This window comes from Manacus candei, unplaced genomic scaffold (assembly GCF_025592945.1).
Source record: "Manacus candei isolate 608988 ecotype Guabito, Panama unplaced genomic scaffold, ASM2559294v1 h1tg000047l, whole genome shotgun sequence".
NCBI classification, from domain to species: Eukaryota; Metazoa; Chordata; class Aves; order Passeriformes; family Pipridae; genus Manacus; species Manacus candei.
In genome coordinates, this window is record NW_026138095.1 from 9806796 (window position 1) to 9818683 (window position 11888).

Sequence of the window (11888 nt, forward strand, 5' to 3'; positions counted from 1 at the left end):
GGAGAGCAGCTACTCCTGGAGTCCTCAGTGACACAGCTGTGCCTGCAGCCAGGCTGGGATGATGTCCTGGCCCACCCTATCCCAGTCACAGCCATCCTTCAGGCCCAGCTGGTTCCCTCCATACCACTTTTTCCATCGCTGAGGTTGTTTTAGGTGTAACTGGTAAAGTTCTGGTGAGGCTGGTTTAGGTTCCAACACAGGTTTTTGGAGGGAGCAGCTGTGATGTTTCCAGCTGTGGTGTTTCCAGCTGTGGTGTTTCCAGCTGTGATGATATCTCTTTTGGAAAACTGGCACATAGTTTTCATGGGAATGATGGGGAAACCTCAGAGCTTTCCTGCTGCCGGAAGTTAAGGAGGTCTTTTGGTAGGGTTATATCCTTTGGGAAAAAACACCTGAAGGCCAGTCCAGTTCAGTAGATATTGTGGTCCATGTTTCCAAAAAAGCACAACTAAAGTCCTTTTGTCACTTTAAATTTAGCCTGTGTGTCCGTGGTGAACACTGAAAAGACAAGTGTTTCCACTCCCTCGGATTCTGAGAAGAGCTGACTGAAGTGCAAGGCTTTGCAAGACTGAGGAGTTTGCTGACCACAGCTGGCTCAGTTTTTGGGGTCTGTCCTTGATGTTAGCCTTTGTTTTGGGGGGTTTCTTTCCCAGGTTAGCAACCTGTACACACGACATTACGCTGCTCAGAAATTCTTTGCGTGTGCGCTGTAGCCAGAAGGAATACACTTAACATACAAAAGCTGTCATTCTGCTAAGGATAAAAAATATCTTATTTACGAGCTTATTTGAAAGATTTCCTCCCCTTTTCATCTTAAACAAGAAATTGGCATGTTAATGAATGCAAGCCCTGCGAATCTGAATGCTGCCCAGACACTCTGTGTGAGGCTGCCTGGGATGCTGCTCACCCAGCCCAGGAGCACACCCTGCTCTGGGGCTGGTTCTGCCACCTCCAGTCGAGTCAGTGACACAGTCCTGGCTTGGGATGTGTTAGATTTATGTGCAAAGCAGGATAGGGACTTTGATAGGGATTAAGAATATGATAAATTTGCAAGTCGCTCTGTGTGGAGTCGTTATGAAATGGGGAAAAGCATCAAAAGTTGCCCATTGGGAGTTACTGGCAGGTAAATTTAAATGTGTTCCTCCTCCAGCCCCAGTCTTTTCACCACCTTGATGTTCCAGTGAACCCATGGTCCTACATCATCTTCTCACCATCTGTGTGACCACCAATCCCTCCAAGCAATCACTTCCAGTTGACTCGAATATGCACTGCCAAATGTTCTCACTTTTCCCAAACTTTGGTTTGTCTCCCTATGAGGTGAGAAAATCCTTCCTGAGGGCTTGGCAAATACACACCACGTGGCATTTGCCAACACCGGTTAAATCTTAATATATAAATCCATCTGTTCCCAAAAGGAACCTGCTGGTTCTGTGATGTCGAAGCCCGGCCTTGGTGACAGGGGTTAATCATCACAGGAATTACTGGGATGCCCCAGGCAAGTACTGGCTAAAGCAGACAGGAGTCAGTTGCTGAATGGAGGAAGAAAAAGATTCTCTTCAGATAAGAGCATGGGAAAAGAAAGAATGGAAATTTCATGATAGGTTAAAGGAGCTTTTAATGTGCAGAATGTAATATTTCCCTGTCGGGCAGAGAGGAATTCTTTCAAGGTAAAGAACATCCAAGGAAATACACTCCAAACACGCTGATGTATCCAGGCATAATGGGAAGAGATTGCTATAATTATGAATCCATGTACCTGGAGACAAATGAAGGGGGAAAACTCTTTCTTTGAGGGCTCCACTGGAATGTTTCTGGATCCCAGAAACCTCCTTTATACACAGAAAAGTTAAGGTATTCCAAGCTGGATCTCCAAGATCTCCCACCTGATAACTCCCAGTGCACTTGCTGCAGTGTGTTACACTTCCAGGATGTAATTTGCTTTGGTGAAATTGTCATTTTTATTCCTCAGTAGCTGGAGACCACTGGGCTAAAGACAGCTCTGCAGCAAGTGACCTTGGAGATCACACACCATCACCCACACCTTGTTTAAATTGCAGAGGAACGCTGGGGCTGCATAATAAGTTGTTGATTGTCAGGCTGAACAAGCAAGATGAGGTGAAGATGATGTTGGGAACTGCTGCTTTGCCATCCCCGCCTGGGCTGTTCAAAATGCTGATCTCGATTCTCTGTTCACCCACTATCTTTCCTCTGCAAACTTCCTGGAGATAAGTTTCAGCTCTTCTTGGACAAATATTGTTGAGAATAAACAGGGAGGCAGAGGGAAAGTGTTTGTTTTATACCTCGGTGAGGTGATAAAAAAAAAAGTCTCCGTGTTCTGCAGCCCTTGAACCATTGTTCCTTTGTGCTTTTGGCAGAAATGGTTGGGCTGTATTGATTTCTGGTGAAATGAAATGTTAACAAATGTGTAGCAACAATGGAGGATGTTTCCTTCTCTTCCTTGGGAATTTTTTGAGCCCGGAGGATTTTTAAACCTCTGTTCCCCAAACCCCTGGTTGGGAATTGAGGGAGGTTCATGGGAAAACTCGGTGCAACAATTAGTGGTGTGTTCAACTGGCTTCTCCCTCCCCGTTGGGTCTGTGTCGTGTGAACCTGCCTGAGGTGTGGAAAATAACAACAATTAAATCTCCACAAAACTTTGGACACAAGGCAGCATAGAAATAATGTCACTAACTTTTTTTCCCCCTCTCTCATAATTTTAAAAAATAATAAATGTTGTCAGGGTGGGGAAGCTCCTTGGCAAATTAGGCTCATTCCTGCCTTAGCCCTGGGTTTTCCTGCCCTGCTCTGAGCCCATACAAGCTTTGCAGTGCCCTGCAAGCTGAGGCAGCTACTGACACGAGCCTGGGAGCAAAGCTGAGTCCCACACTGTGCTCCAGAGGTGCCAGCAGCTGTGGGGAAGAAAACCTGCACCTATTTTCCATCTCCTAGCAGGAAAAAGGCTACTAAGGGGAAATTAATGGGGTTCAGCCCCTCCTGGTGCTTGGTTTTAAGCAGCAGATTTTACCCAAACCTTGGTAAGGTGCATCAACCCCGTACTTTGTGTTGCAGCACTGAGCTCCTGAGCTGCCCCAGCACTGCTGGACCTGCTCTGATGCCCCAATCCCATCCATGCCTGACCTCCCTGCACTGTAGGGCTGTTTGCAGGGTTAGCCAGGTGCACTGCACTGGAAGTACAAGCTCCCAACACGTTCCCCCTCCTGTATTTTACAGCTTTCACTGTTCTGGCAGGGAACAGAAGGATCTGACCTTCCTGAGGGCGTGCAGGGAAGTTACTAAATAACCGAGTTCTCCCTTCCCCAAAAGGCTGTAAATTGTGCTGAAATAGTGGTTTCACAACAGGCCAGATGAGGAGCTGTTGTCGACTGGATGGGAACCAGAGGAAATGCTTTACCCTGGAAAACTCCCACCTTCCCCCTCCTGTGGAGCTGGAGAGTGTGCTGCCCACTCTGCCCCACTGGGATGGGAGCTGCAGCATCTCTGGGTCAAGGAGGAGTTTTCCACCTTGGGAAAGGACACAGAGGTACCATCCAGCTTCCAAATCACTGTTGGAATGCTCAGGGACAGCTCAAGGGCTTTGGACTGGCTGAAGATTTGGCCACGTGCTGGGGGCAAGGTGGGCAGTGCTGGAGAGGCCACAGCACCTCCTGGGTTTGGGGGGGTTGGTTTGTTCTGGGGACAGGTCAGGAAGGGCTTGGAGCAACCTGATCTGGTGGAAGGTGTCCCTGCCCGTGGCAGGGGAGTTGGAACAAGGTGGTCTTTCAGGTCCCTTCCAACCAAAGCCATTTTGGGATTCTACAGCAGGTCCTGTGAGCTGGAGAGATGAGGACAAGTGGAGGAAATGACTCTGTTCTGTTGAGATGAACTTCATTAATGGTGTCAAAACAAGGCCCCAAAGCCAGCAGATAAATGAACTGGGTTTGTGCCACCTGCCCTCCAGCTGCAGTTTGTATTCCTGAAGAAAACAAGACAACGAGCACCTCAACACACTTCTCTTTTTGCCTGTGTAACTTTCATTAGATACCCTAAAAAGCTCCCTTTCTTCAGAATAGAATCCTTGCTCTTGCACACTCTTTCTCCTCCTCTTGGCTAATTTTTTTCCATGCTTTGACATCATTGTGTGAGGGACATTGCTGAGCTCCAGACTGTGGAAGAAATGGTTCTGAGCCAAAATGTTCTGCTGAAAGAAAGAAGGAAAGAAGGAAAGAAGGAAAGAAAGAAGGAAAGAAAGAAGGAAAGAAAGAAGGAAAGAAAGAAGGAAAGAAAGAAAGAAAGAAAGAAAGAAAGAAAGAAAGAAAGAAAGAAAGAAAGAAAGAAAGAAAGAAAGAAAGAAAGAAAGAAAGAAAGAAAGAAAGAAAGAAAGAAAGAAAGAAAGAAAGAAAGAAAGAAAGAAAGAAAGAAAGAAAGAAAGAAAGTATTTTCCAGTGGCTCCATCAAAATGCAGCCAACTGGGTTTTCCAGTTTTATGGGAGAGATTTCTGAAGTTCTACCCTGAGGTCACCAACTTGTGGGAAAGTACTTGTGATTTCTCCCTCCCCAGCCAATCAGTGCTATTTTCACACTGCTGGGGAATGACCCTAATTAGGCTTATTAAAGTCAGTTCTTTATTAATTGCGTGGCCACGATCCTGCAAACACCTCTACATATGTACAGATTACTGATGGGAAGAGCTCCTGCTAAAACCAGTGCGGCTGGATTAAGGCTGAAAGCTGGATGTGTTTATCAGGGCTGGTGGGAACAAGGCATTCACTGCATTTTGGTGTAAGAGAAGACTTTGTGATCACTGATGTGTTCAAAATAGGTTGTCTAGAGAGAGAAGTAAGATTTTTATATAAAATAAGCCCTGGAACAATAATTTTCTCAAATTAAAGCACAACAGGAGGATTGTTTTTCCTGTCAAGGAACAGATGGGTTAACACTTTTATACCACGTTGTTGTGACTGAGCACTGTACTGGTGTCCTCAGGCCCTGCTGCTGCTGCACCAGTTGCAGTTTCCTCATGAGTTGTTCCCCCCAGGGCAGTTTCCCAGCACAGGCAGGAGCAGAACTGCCCACAGAGAGCCCTGGGAAGGCTGGTTCCTGTCTCACACAGCTCCACCACCCAGAAATGCTGTTGCTGCCCGTCCTGGTGCCACAGAAGTTAAGTGTTAAGTGCAAGAGATGACAAGAGGCTTGAAGCTGTGCCAAGCCTGCCTGAATCCATCTGACCTGTAAATAAGGCTGGCCTTGCACCCTGCAGGGCTGGCACTCTGTCCTGGCTGGGGATCAGGTGTCCCCTGGGCACTGACAGGAGCTTGTCCCTCAGTCCTTTCATGCTCCAGTGGGACACAGCACTTTCCTTCATGCAGCTTCTGAGCCTTCTGCTCGTCAGGTCTCTGCTGCTGGGCTGTGATCTCCAGGAAAGGCCTCCCAGTGCCTTCCTTCTGTGACTAATTGGAGCCTCAGGAAGGAGATGTGCTCCGTGGGTGTGAGTGTGCCCCGGGTTTGATTCTCTGCAGCACATCCCATTGAGAACTTCCCAAGCTTCACCACTGCCACGGCTCACTGTGCATTTTCTCCTCTGGGTTATGGTTCATTAGGTCACAAATTAAACTTATTGCTCCTTAGATAGAGGCTACATGAGAGCTTCCCATTGAGTTGCTTAACAGTTCTTGCTTTTTGGTGGTTCTGAGCTGTTCAGGAGCCTGGTTTTGAATGTGTTGGAACAGATGGAAAGAGTTCAATAGATTTTGGGGGGAAGTTTGCTTTAGGCCATTCACAGAGAAGAAAGGATACCACCTGAAGATGCTCCTTGAGAGCATTCCTTCCTTTCCACTGAATTCCCAGGAGCTGAAGAGGTGGGCAGCCTTATTATGCAGAAGAGCCACCACAGGTCAAGGGAAGCCCTCAGCCCTCAGCCTGGGCCCTGTGGGCAGCTGCCTCTGAACAGTGGCTGCTCTCACAAATCCATCTCTCCCATTTGGGGAGCTCTAATGAGACAGGAGGGCTGGAATCCTTCCAGCACGTCGCCCCTGCTGGCTGCCCTCCCGTTTGGTCATGCTCGACGCCGAGGTAAATAGGCCTTTCATGAAACCCAACACCCAGCCCTACCTAATCCCCCCTGCCTTCAAACTGTGGGGGCTAATCAGTTGTTTTGACATAACTGGGATCCAAATTCTATGAGGAACATGGCCAAGAACAGTTCAAATCCAAGACCAAGATTAATGAGAACTTCAAAGAAATTTACCACCAAATGTTACTAATTTAGTGCACCCTGTGTTTGAAACCAATGACCTAATTGGAAACTATATTCTTTAAAAGCTTTTATGTCCCAGCTCTTTAGTATTCGGGAGGTGACTTGTGAGATCAGAGAGGGTTTATGTCATTTGGTGGGATGGGACTGTGGATTTCCCCTCCCACCTCCCTAAAACTGGGAGAAAATATCCTGCATTAGGTGATCGTGCTTTTAATACACAATAAATAACAGATTCATAATCAGACAAACAATTTCCTCGTGCTCTCCACTAACTGAGTATAATATTACAAATCCCTTAAAGCTGGTTAGAGAAATGGAAAGGTCTGATTAACTTTGCTGTTTAACATATTGCCAAAAAATCAGCAAGTCAAAAAAAAATGGATTGATGTAGAAATGCATGTTGTTGCACAGGGCTGCTGGGGGTACTTCTGCCTTCCCACAGTTTCACCAAGGTCTAAACAACTATATGTCCTTCACTTGGCTAAGGATTGGGGAAAAAGTCCTGAGGAGAAAATCAGGTCACTGATGCCTTTAACAAAGATCAATCAGCTTTCTGGGTCAGCTCAAAACTCTTCTCTGAGTCTTACCTTCTTCCTAGCACTGCTCCAGGGGTCTGGACTTTCCTGAGAGGGACTTGCTGTCACCTGTGAGGAGGTTGTTTGTCCTAAATCCAACTACACTGATCCTCACCCAGAGCCAGGATGTCACCCATGGTGGAGAACTAGAAGGATTTTCCCAGCAGATGAGCTCAGGGACAGTGAGGTGAAGGTGGGACTTGTCTCTCCTGCTGCTGCAGGTGAAAGTCTTGTGTAGATGTCGATTCTAAATCACAGCTTTCTGTTCATAATGAGGAGGAAAATGTTTCCACCTTGGACACCTACTTTAGTGTGGACTGTACCATCTCCTGGCTCTGGTTCTTACTCTGCTCACACTGCAGGGAGACTGTGGGTCAGCTTGGATTTGTATCTTCATCTCCTGAGCATCAGTGAGGATCAAAAAATCATAGAATCATAGAAAGGTTTGATTTGGAAGGGACCTTAAAGCCCATCTCATTCCACCCCCAGCCATGGGCAGGGACACCTTCCACCAGCCCAGGTTGCTCCAAGCCCTGTCCAACCTGGCCTTGGACACTTCCAGGGATGGGGCAGCCACAGCTTCTCTGGGCAACCTGTGCCAGGGCCTCCCCACCCTCACGGGGAACAATTCCTTCCTAATATCTCATCTCAACCTGCCCTCTGTCAGTGTGAAGTCATTCCCCTTGTCCTGTCACTCCAAGCCATTGGAAAGAGTCTCTCTCCATCTTTCCTGTGCTCCTTCAGGTCCTGGAAGGCCACAATCAGGTCACCCCAAAGCTTCTCCTCTCCAGGCTGAACAATCCCAACTCTCTCCCCTTTCCTCCCAGCAGAGCTGCTCCATCCCTCTGATCCTCTTGGTGCCTCCTCTGGACTCTCTCCAGCAGCTCCATGTCCTCCCTGTGCTGTTCCCCAGGGCTGGAGCAGCTCTGCAGGGGGGTCTCACCTGAGGGGCAGAGGGGCAGGATCCCCCCTCCCCTCTGCCCACGCTGGGGGATCAGCCCAGGGCACGGGGGGGTTTTGGGTCCCAGAGCACATGGCCAGGGCATGTCCAGCCTGTCACCCCCCTGCACCCCCATCCTTCTAAGGATGCTCAGGAAGCTCCCAGTCCCCAGCAATGTGCCCAAATCCCAGAGCCAGGCTATGAAGACACAGCATCTCCATCCCCACTGGGCTGAAGGCCCCCCTTCCCTGACTGCCAACTGTTTGCATGGGGGGTGAGGTAGCAGAGAAGTGGATTTTCACACTTAGAAGTCCTTCAGTTCAAAAGCTGTGGGACTTTTTGAAATGAGCTGATTTTATCTAAAATAATGAGATTTTATCCCCTGCCACTGGCATGCAGGAAGCAGCTGTGAAGCAATGTCTTCTCAAAAAAAAAAATAAATCATGATTTTCTGGGCAAAATAACAGCTCTGGAAGGATCTGTAGAGAATGTTTTGGTCACTACACATGAATAACCACTAAGTGAATTATTTGGGATGCACTGCAGTTCATTTCAGACACTGTAGGGGATCTGGGATACCTGTCATCTCCCATGCAGTTTGTACCACAGTGCTGAGGTGGCAAAGGCACCAGGGAAGAAGAAATGTCATTTTTCAGCATAAAGCCAGGCTTGAGCTTCTTATCTGCCACTGCAGAGGGGACACAGCCCTCAGACCTGCCCTTCCCTCAGGATTTTCTAGTAACTTGGGAATAAAAGTTAGTTTCTAAGGTAGGTTACGTGATCTCCCAGGCTAAGGGCTGGTGCTTTCCATTCCTAACTCACAGTGGAATTCCCCCTTTCTGCATAAATTGAAATGCAGAGTGTAGTTACCAGTTTAAAAATAAACAAAAGAGTTGCAAAAAAAAAAAAAAAAAAAGAAGAGGCTGGAGCAGTTTGGACACATTCAACCTGTAAAAAAGGTTCCTTGTTTTCACATCAGTGATATTTTGCCAATAAGGGCTTCGTGGAACATCAAGGAAGGTTTTTCTTGGGTTGTTTTCAGAAAACAGTTAAAAAAGAAAAAAAAAATAACTGAACCAAATGGGGTCATTTGCTGGCTGAGAGGGTGACTCCTGCTGGGTGTGGGTTTCCTGATGCAGGTTGGATGCTCAGCCTGGTGGCAACCAGGGAGGTTGGAGCCAGTTCAGCTCAGCTGTGGGATCCACCTCTAGCAAAGATGTTCCTGTGCATGTCCTGTGTCACCAAACCCATTCCTCAGACATTTATTCATCGAGGCTCCACGAGGATCCTCTCCTGCTCTGGTGAGGATGGATCCTGGGGCAAGGCAGGGCTGAAGTGCTCCATTGGCAACCCTGCATCTGCTGGGGAGAGCTGGATATTGAAGTGATTTCCTCTTCAGGGCCTTACAAGCCTTGTGGGGTTCGTGCCACCTTAGGAGTCTGGGCAGAGCTTGAAAGGTTTAAGTGCAGGCGAGACCATATTTCCCAGAAAAGGGAAATTTGTGTTTTATAAACCCCGCAGTACCCATTTTGCTCACATCCATTTTATGATTATAATTACTTAGATTACTTTTTAGATGAATGAAAACAATAATGAAAGAGTGACTAAATAAAAAAGCTCAGAAAAAAGAGAAGGAAAACACTGTGGTTTCTGTTCAGAATTTTTTAACCCTTCAGCAAGAGGAAGGGCTGGATTTTTAGAGGTGGAGAAAAAAGGCTGGCTTGTAACAATATTTCAGTCTGCTCTTTTCAGTGGAGCCTTCATTTCTGCCCTTAAAGAAAGGTGAATCTCCCATGCCTTTTCTGTCCTTAAATGGGTTGTGACTCTCCAGATGTCTGCAACAAAATTGGGCATTATCAATACATATATATAATAAATATTATATACATGCACACACATGATAAATACACATGTATAATGAAGCCCAAGTGAGTTTAGAGGGCAGGTCCAAACTCCAGAAGGTCCTTTCTACCTTCCTCCAGAGTGATGAGCCAAAAGCTCACCCATGGGGTGTCTGTGCCACTGTCTGTCACGAGTGAGTTACTGGTGCTACAGGGAACTTCCAGGAGACTTTGTTGGGGTTTTTGGGGGGTTTCATGGGAATAAACCTCAGAATTTTTTGCCCATGGGAAGTCTAATTGCCACGGGAACACCGATTGCAGGGACACCCATTCCCCTCATCATCACTGGGGTGCACTGCGAGGGGAACGCTGTGGAGCTCAGCCCAGGAGAAGGGCATGGGATGCTGGGATGCTGCAGCACATCACCTCTGATGGTTAATGGCTCATTAATGACTCATTAATGGCTTGTGCTCAAGGGGTGGAGTGACTGTCTCCATCCCTGGCTCCTGCCCTGCTCACTGGCCAGTGTCTGCTGGCCAAAGCAGCACCAAAGATCTGTGACCCCCCCGGGGCTCCCTGGTGGGCTCTGAATCTGAACGAGGCTTTTCAACCTTGAACAAGTGGTTTTATATGAACTAGATAAATAATTAAGGTAATCATCAGTCTGGTGATGCTTCGGGTCCTGTTTCAGGCTCCAGAACAGAGATTATAATCCTGTAAGTGCTTCTGAGTGTGATAATTCCTAAAATAGGAGAAACCTCAAAGCAGGGACTCATGATGGCTGGAGAGCCTGTGTCCTCATAAACATCTCTCGTCCCTTTCAGTTCTCACAGTGATGGAAGCTGCTTTTCCTTCTTATAATAGCTAAAATCCCACAAAGAATACCACTTTTTCCTTCCAGGCCTTCCCACTGCCCAGGGCTGTGCCTGCACATTTGAGGTGCCCGAAGCTCAGAGCACCACAAGCACTGCCTGAGTCAGGTTTGCTGAATTTTATTGACCTTTCCTGAGTGTTTCACCCCAAAAAAAAAGAGGGCACAGCATCCTTTCCTGGATCAGGAGGCCCAGGAAGCAAATGCCATGCCCCTTACACCCACCCCAAAGTGCATGGCAGGCTCTGAGGAAAGCAAGCAGATGTATTGGTCTCTGTGCAGCAGCAATCAGGGAGGGAATTAAAATTATGATATGTTGCCATGGTAATGAAGTCCCAGGATTTGGCTAGGAGGAAAAGTGAGGTTGTAGCTAAGTTGCTCATGAATTCCTCAGTAGGCTTTTCAATACTCTGTTTCCTTTAAATGAAATTGGAGAAAGACTTGCAGTTCATAGTGGGGATAAAAATTTTATGAAGCTAAATCTAGGCAGTGTTTTAGTGTCAGTCAGCATTAACCCACAGCATGAACACATAAATAATTGAAATTTCAAATACCCCAGCGCTCTGGATTAGAGCACCAGCAGCACTCCAGGGCAGCTCTGGGCAGCCCAGGAGCTCTCCAGCCTCTTCCCTGGCATCCTGGGCTGGATGAAAACACCCACCCCTGCATCCTGCCCCACCTCTTGCAGGATTTCTTCTAGCCAGGGGAAGGGTAAAACAGGATAAATCCAACATTTGTGCTCTTGGAGCTGGTGAGTTGATCTCCTCCAGGAAGAGTTTGCAGCTCTCCTGAAGACCAGGTTTCTCCTTATCCATATGATCCCAGCTGTGGTGAGCAGGATGGCTGTGGGCTGGGCTCTGTGTGTGTGAGATGAACTCTGCCCCTGCCACAGCCCAAATGGAGAGAATCCTGACACAGAGAGACAGAAAAATAAATGGAATTAATAAAAACATCAGAGAAATGTAGCAGAGGGGAAAGATTGCAAAGCACTCCTTGTTTGGGAGGAGGGGGATGATTGGTTTTGAAAATGAATATTCAGTGGAGTTTAAAAAAATTTTTAAAAAAAGTTTTTGGTTTTTTTGACCAGCTCTGGCTTCAGTTCCCTCTTTACATCTATGACAAGCTTAAGTAGAGCTGGTGGAAGATTAAGTTGTGAAAAAGAAAAAAAAAATAATGATAAAAATAATGATAAAAAATAATGATAAAAACCAGCTTTGAATGTTTTCAGCAAGAATAACGCCAAGAAAAGGAAATTTTTCCTCGAGCTGGATTTTAATCATTCTTGGTTTTTACCTTACTCTTCCCACCTCCCTTTTTCAGGGGAAAATAGGGAAAATAGAGAGTGAGAACAGATCACTCTTCTGCAGGGCAGTACCGGCAGGAAAAGAAAGGGGACAAAACCAAAGCA

General features: G+C 46.9%; 1 long non-coding RNA gene across 1 annotated transcript; it reads left to right on the forward strand.

Moving 5' to 3' along the window:
- Positions 1-1485: 1485 nt before the first annotated feature.
- LOC127475609 (uncharacterized) lies at positions 1486-4079 on the forward strand. The gene is made up of 3 exons (XR_007906247.1): positions 1486-1667; positions 3361-3541; positions 3820-4079. It is a non-coding gene; the product is annotated as an uncharacterized LOC127475609 (long non-coding RNA).
- Positions 4080-11888: the final 7809 nt, after the last annotated feature.